Source organism: Magnolia sinica, chromosome 2, assembly GCF_029962835.1.
Source record: "Magnolia sinica isolate HGM2019 chromosome 2, MsV1, whole genome shotgun sequence".
Classification (NCBI taxonomy): domain Eukaryota; kingdom Viridiplantae; phylum Streptophyta; class Magnoliopsida; order Magnoliales; family Magnoliaceae; genus Magnolia; species Magnolia sinica.
This window is the reverse complement of record NC_080574.1, coordinates 124848198-124854197: the sequence shown is the minus strand read 5'-3', so window position 1 is coordinate 124854197 and position 6000 is coordinate 124848198.

Genomic DNA, 6000 nt, shown 5'->3' with positions numbered 1-6000 from the left:
CATCTAAGGTCTTCTGAAACCTGCTCATTCCTTTCATGGCGCAACTGTTCAACCTATCCAGATACCAAAAATATTCATTCAAAAGCTTATGTTTGAATAATAAAAAATAAAAAATAAAAAACATGCACATGTCCTTAAACTTATCAAATCGACTACTTACACGATCACTAAATCATTTATAAAATGTATCATTATGAATGTGTTCTATGTCCCTTGGCCATGCGCGACGATTCATCCGCTTAACAACATTCATATGTTCTCTGTAAAAGTCATTAGTTTTAGCAAAAAAAATAGTAAATTTATCTATGTATAAATTAAGTCCTATAGTTGGCTTACTCAAGAATTGGGCTGAGTTCATGGCAGTTAAACAGGACATATCGATGTGCCTATACAAATGTAACGTTATCCAGTACACAATCCTCAGACTTCCCTAATGCACGACCTACTAGTGGGAAAATAGAGGATTATTCTTCTCTAACAGTGTTACCATAGTCATCATTCCGTATTGGCCGATTGAACCTTGTCTTGTACCATGCAGGTACCTCGAGCAGAATGTTAAGCATTCTTCTGCCAAGTACCCTTCCGCAATTGATCCCTCGGGCCGACTTCTATTACGCACATACGACTTTAATGTGAGTAGATATCTGTGATCACCAATAATAAAAAGTTTAAAAATATATGGTCGATTAGCATGACTAGCATATCATGACAAATAATTTAAATTTGTAAACATTAACACGCACCTCTCAATGGGATACATCCATCGATATTGTACCGGTCCAGCTATTTTTGCCTCACCCGCTAAATGAATAGTCAAATGCACCATAATATCAAAAAAAGCTGGTGGAAAAATCTTTTTTAAATGGCAAAGTGTTAACACAATTCGAGATTCCAATTGGTCAAAGTCTCTTACTTGACCAACTTTGGAACATAATTCTCTAAAGAATCCGCTCAATTCAAGCAAGACTGACGTTACGTTCTTAGATAATGTTGTTCGTATCGCAATTGGAAGTAGTTGCTGCATCATAATATGATAGTCGTGACTTTTAAGTCCTGAAAATTTACGCTCTTTGAGATGCACACAACGTGAAATATTGGCTGCATAACCATCTGGAACTTTCACCTGCTTTAAGATTTTGCAAAAATCATCCTTCTCACTTGGTGACATAGTAAAGCATGCAGGTGGCAAATATGTCTTGTTAAATGAAAGTTGTTTTGGGTGTAATGTTTGTCTTATACCCATATCTTATAGGTCAAGACGTGCCTTTACACTATCCTTTGTTTTCCCTGTAATATTCAACAGCGTCGCAAGCACATCGTCACATACATTCTTTTCAATATACATCACGTCCAAATTATGACGCAATAGATTATGCTCCCAATACGGCAAATCAAAGAAAATGCTCTTCTTTTTCCAGTTATATCTTTCTTCCTCATTGTCTTCTCGTCTTCTCTTATGCCCATGACTGCCTACAGTCTTCTTCCCAAAAGTGACATTAATTCCCTGCAACTGGACCAACACATCAGAACCAAATAGTGGAGTTGGCGCCTCACTAAATTCTTCCGTGCCATCAAAGGATCTGCTATCAGTTCTAAACTTATGATCATGTTCTAAAAATCGACGATGACCCATATAACAAAACTTTCGACCATGTTTTAACCATTTAGACAAAGTGTCCTTATTACAATAAGGACAAGCAAGACGTCCTTTAGTGCTCCATCCAGACAAGTTTGCATATGCAGGGAAGTCATTGATAGTCCACAATAATGCCGCACGTAATCGAAACGTCTCATTACTTGAGGCATCATAAGTGTCTGCACCAACCTCCCACAATTCCTTCAACTCATCTATCAAAGGTTGCATATACACGTCAATGTCATTATCGGGTCCATAAGGGCCAGGAATAAGTAAGGACAACATGAGATTAGGTTGCTTCATACACATCCATGGTGGGAAGTTATATGGTATCAGAATAACAGGCCATATGCTGTGAGCAATACTCATTGTCCTGAATAGATTGAAACCGTCAGCTGCTAACCCAAGTCTAACATTACGACCGTCCGAAGAAAAGCTTGGGTGGTTGTGGTCAAAAGTTTTCCACGCTGGGGAATCAGCAGGATGCCTTAATATTCCGTCATCGGTGCATCCTACTTCATGCCATTTCATAGAGGAAGCTGTTTTTGATGACATAAACAACCTTTGAAGTCTTGGTTTCAAGGGAAAATGATGCAATATCTTAGCTTGAATTTTTTTATCCTTTGCAAATGAAGATCCCTCATCATCTGACTGATGTTCAATCATTTTCCATCTGGAAGTACCACATATAGCACATGATTGCTCACTGATAGTCTCCTTCCAGTACAATATACAATCATTGGGACATGCATCAATTTTGTTATATTTGAGGCCTAACTCCCCAGTAATCTTCTTCGTTTCATAGAAAGACTTTGGCAACATTTCACCCTCGGGAAGAGCCTCCTTCAACAATTCAAGTAACATGGTGAATGATTTATCACTCCATTCACCAAGGCACTTTATGTGATATAGCTTCACAACGAAAGAAAGCTTAGTAAATTTCTTACAACCTGGGTACAATTCCTGATCAGCATCTTCTACCAATTTGAAAAATTGTTGTGCTTCAGTATTCTGCCCCTGTGTAGGTCCGTATGAGGTGTGGCCCGCATCACTCTCTTCACCATTTAGATTTGAAATACCGAACACATCATGTAACAATCCGTGCATATCATTGTGTGGATCTGGATTATCGCCTACGACATTTGTGGTAGCAGGCATGGAAGAAGACGTAACCTCCCCATGGAAACGCTAGTAGGTGTAACTTGTATTAAATCTGTCACACACGATATGATCATATGCTACTTCTCGAGACACCCAGAAGTTATTGTTACAGTTCTCACATGAACATCGGATCCTCCCTCCATTACTTGCATTTGCAAATGCAAAATCTATAAATTTCGCAGCTCCATTTAAGTATGCGTCGTTGACCCTAAATTAGACAATAAAATTAGAGGATATGTCAAAAGAACACATCTTGACTACTAAGCCACAACAACTAAGATGAGAAGTTTCTAAATGGATACCTTGGCAGATGAATCCAACTCTTATCCATAAGTATCTTCCTTAACCACTCAGACGGGTAAGTGAAAATACATTCTGGGTCTGACAAAGCTTCCTAATATAATTTAAACAAGCCCCATTATCATCCGTTCATTTAGCAAAGGAAGCCAAGTTACAATAATAACATGTCTCCCTAAAATGACATCTCATCACCTCTTCAATCTACACAGAATGGTTTTAGCCAAGATATATTAAGTAACCCTAGCCAAAATAACTGGAGAAATGTTTAATCTACACAACTAAAAGTACTGAGAACACAAGTACCTCTCTTGTTGAATTACTTCAAGAACACCATAACCAAGATAAGTCTTGCACACCAGTGGAATGTTTCTTGGAAGAATTTTACTCCACTACCATTATATGAGCATCAAAAATCACAAAAGGCAAACATTTCTACAGAAATCCACCCAATAGTGAAAATTAATGTCCTGAAACCAAAAATGGATCAAACCATAAAAACCAAAGCATAGACTCCAAAGGTCTTTGTAAATTTCCTCATCTATTACATAAACAACACTAAATGATAGTTCCAAGTATGAGATCTTTGTAAATTTTCTCATCGTAAATGATAGTTCCAGGTAGGCCATACAATCCATGGTCAGGTGTTCTCCTAAGCTAGCAATCCCAAGAGGGGAAAAAACAGCTTAAAACTAGGAATAAGAAAAAATTACCTTAATGTAAGTGAGGGGCCTCGGCCTTTATGATACCATGTGCAATAGGAGGTAAGAATGTCAAGTGAAAATACCTGAGCAAAGAATATAAAGAGAAAATAGCTCAGTTACAGGCATAGATACTACTACATTGATGTTTTTGAACATGTCATTCTAAGCCAAAAACAAAATGAAAAACATAGATTTGCTAAGCCACACGTGTGTGTAGTAAAGCTCATGTACAAGTGTCAGCATGGCACAATTGGTACAAGACCCAATCCATTATATTACAGGAGGAAATGGAAAGAAATCACAAATCATCATCATCAGGTAATGTTAATAATTTTATTTTTTTCACAGAAAGGTTGCAACAAACCCACTCTTACGAATTTTTTTCCAAGCTTCTTTGAAGCCTCGCTCAGTTTAACACTTGAAACAATAAGCCATGCATCATGTGGAGTTATAAAACAAAATTAGAAACTTCTAGCAAACAAAGGGATTCCATCAAACTTTTGAACTAAAAATGAAAAAGAATTGCAGTGGACAATGGACATTACTCACCAAAGAGTTCAAGGCCTTTCACAATTGTGACACATTTGTGTTTATTTCGAACAACCTTTTCGATGACAACTTCTTGTCTCTCTTACACAAACATTGGCATTTCAATGAAGAACAGAAACTGATGGAACATTACTAACTCAAATATGAATGACTGGAGTATTAGTCTCGATATAAAATGATGAAAACTCAACAATTGCGAAGTTGGCAATGGCAAAAGAAAGATTGATAGCATGAAGTCATCATATAGAATCATAACCCCAACAAGTTCATGTCGCTATCTAGTTTTGAATAGTATTTTTGTTCTACAATAAAAAGTCATTCCTAAACATGAATAAACAAATGCACATCACAAATCAATTAACCGTTAAAACTATAAATCCAGAATGTTCAAATGAGTTAATCATAGAACAAAACTACTCAAACAACCATGAAGCTATATAATCAATTAACCGCTGAGTAGCAGCAAAACAAAAATCAGCTACCAATATTGCTCTGAAACTGACTGTGATTAACACTTAAATCATAGAACAAAACTACTTAAACTGCTGAGTAGCAGCAAAACAAATCAGGACCTTACAGTTCATTCCATGCTTCTAAGCATCCCATGCTAACCAAGTTCATTCAAGCCATAGATCAAACCCTCTTCTAGCATATTGGATGTCCCTTGGTTGGAGGAACTGAGCAGGCATCATTTGTTTCCACCCTAATTATCCATCCATTTAAATTTTCAAGTCCTACCGAAAAGGAACCTCGAAACAGAGGCGAACATGAAATGTTTCCTGTTTCTCTCAATGCCTCGAACAATGGGCAGTTGATGATTAGTATCCATCTCCTGAATCAGTACTGTAAGTGTTCTGCAGGCCTCAGGGTACATCCAAATAGAAACTTGCATTATTAAATAAAAAAGAGAGAAAGAAAAGAAACATAATACCTCAACCTACATCACAAACATGTGGTTTGCTATCATGTGTTTAACAAACCAACAAGCATCGCTTATTCCAATGAACTGTAACAAGTTGAAACAACACATGAAAAAAAATAAAATTTACTATCTTTCCCAACAATAAGAAGGAACTAAAGAATATAGAACATTTACTCAATAATATTTACACTAACACCAAAAAAGACATGCATCCAATTGCAATCACCAATAACGACAAAACTTGGTCACCGAGTCACATCTTGCTGATCAAGAAGCATGAAAATATATCAAAACAAAAACAGAGCAAAGTGATCTGTCATTTTGAAAAGACTAGTGAACTAAGCATTCATCCATACCGTATGTCCCAAAATCTTAGTCCTTCATGTAGCAGTCACTATTACATTTTTACTCTCTGCATCTCTGCACATCACATACTTGCATTTCAGACAAATCAATCAAAAAAAAAAAAACACACACACACACACACACATACACACAAAAGATAGAAATACAAGATCATCATTGTCTACTTCTTCTTAGCCTTAACCCAGTTAATTGTGGTTGGCTGCTGTTGAGGGTCAAATATTGCATATCAGACCCTGTTATTGCCTGAATTTTCAAACATAGTATTGTTTAACGGCCTGATTTAATCATGTTTGTGATGCAGGGCATATTCACGAGCTTGGACTGGAAAAGGGTACTAAAAGCATGTATTTAACAGTCTAAAGTCA